The sequence below is a fragment of the Uloborus diversus genome, chromosome 9 (assembly GCF_026930045.1).
Source record: "Uloborus diversus isolate 005 chromosome 9, Udiv.v.3.1, whole genome shotgun sequence".
Classification (NCBI taxonomy): Eukaryota; Metazoa; Arthropoda; class Arachnida; order Araneae; family Uloboridae; genus Uloborus; species Uloborus diversus.
The window spans coordinates 38,113,428-38,115,579 of NC_072739.1; positions in this window are offsets into that span (position 1 = coordinate 38,113,428).

Genomic DNA, 2,152 nt, shown 5'->3' on the forward strand with positions numbered 1-2,152 from the left:
GAAAATAAAGAACTCAGTCTTATACAAGTGAGACCAATAAAGTTTCCAGGTTTTCTCTTGTCGAAAACATTGTTCTAATTCAGATCTAGCTTCCAACCAGAAAGGGGCCAGAAGCCCTACTACAGAGCACTCGGTAGAGATAATCTTTATGTTAACAAATATTTGGCTCTTGCCCCTCCAGCGCAAGAGAAAAAAAAGCCAGTTTATTTCAATTTTAAATTTATCCCCGGTGGTCTGGTTGCGGCTGGGTAATTCGAAAAACAGAATTTAACTACATACATTTTTTCTAGCCGCATGCCTTTATTTAATTCACTAATGCAATACTTCTTTATATTTAGTATGCAAATATTAAGTGTGACGCAACTCGTAACCTGACATAAACTGAAATGAAGGGGACTCTGGCGGAGGTTTTTTTACTGTTTTGCCTGTTTGAGATGACTGTTCGCGGTTGTGTTTCGCATGGACCGAGAAATGTGTCTCCAGTCAACCATGTTGCTACATTGAAGGATAGTTACTATGCAAGTAATTGAAGGATATTTCCTGGGCCCCAGGGGCCTTAAAGAAAATATTACTAATGAAAAGAATTAGAATTTTGTGCAAATGGACTAAGGATATTCAATTAGTGCTGACATGAACGTCTTCAAGTTTATAAGTATTTGTTTTTGTTTCTATTCAATGATGCAGTTTGTAATTTACAAATGCTTAAGAGTTTTCAGCATGTAACAATAAACTCTAATATTTGTTGCATGTCTGTATTTTACCCGACTCTCAAAATCAAATTAAGTTTTGCATGCATTTAACGCAGAAAAGATATCCATTCCTCGTTAGCTATTTGCCAACACTTTGCATTCGATGTGACAGAAATAAAAGTTAAAGGCAGAACAAACAAAATTTAAAATGTGATTCATTAAAAGAATAGGGTATATTACTAAGGTCCGTATTTCATCTCTCATTTAAATCCCAGTTCTAATCCTTCTCTGCATGCCGTTATGCCTGAAACTTAAGATAAAAATATGACATTTAGTGTTAAATCCATATATGGTTCTTCAACGCAATTCTCATGATTATGAGAAGAACATTGTCCCTGTTCACCTCAACAAAAAATTGCAATGCTTTGAAGTTGATTCAGGAAAAATATTTTTTGTTGTCAGCCTCTAGAAAACTCAAATATCATTTTCCGCACATATTCTGGAAAAGTTATTCAATCCAAAGGGAAAGTACAAGTAAATGTAGCATTCTAAGGCAAAAATATTTTCGGCGAACTTCATATTGATCCAATGGGATGTGCTGCTCTTCTTGGACGTCAATGAATTCAAGGGTTAAGAATTGACCTTCAACAGATAGACGCTGACGCAAAAACTTTTAATGATTTATCACCAGTGCATCAAGTCGGTCCTCTCAACTCACTTTTGGATAAATTTGCACCACTTGTTGGAAGAAATGGTTGTGATTCCAAATTTAAAGGTTTTGCTTCAACTTCAAGTCTGAGTAAAACCTGTTTTTTTAAAGGGTGACATTCTTTAGGACCTCTGAGATCGCGACAAGAAAGAGTAAGATTCTCTTGAAGCAGATGGTTGATTTTAGAGGCCAATAGTGAAATTAACAAACCCTTAACCATCAAAGAACTTCAAGATGAGGTCTACCGTAATCAGGAAGACTTCTCCAGGACCAGATAACATTTCTGCTAAAGCATTCAAAAGTATTAATTTCATCAATTTATCTAAGCTTTTAAATATTTTGAACAAATTGTGGTTAAACGGAGACAAACCTGATGCATTTAAACAAGTGCAGCGCTTATTATCCCTAATCATACAATTGGTAAAGTGCGTGACATCAATTTCGACAGCCCAATTTCTTTAATTTCTGTAATTTTGAAAACGATGGTGAGAATGATTTTAAATAGGCTTGTTACATTTGTTGTGTGTTTAAAGTCAAAGATATTCTTTGATAATTGTAAGGTCGACATTATATTTTTTACGTATGTTGGCCCTTCATATGCTGGTAACTTGTCTTGATGAGGAGCAGAGGGAAATGAGGGTGTTGGCACTTTTGGCATGGTTTGTTCTACTGCGGGGGAAGTGAATTAGTGAGGAACTTGTCTGGGTTCCGGGAGAAGTTTTTAAATGAGAGAGATTAATGGGAAGGAGAAAGA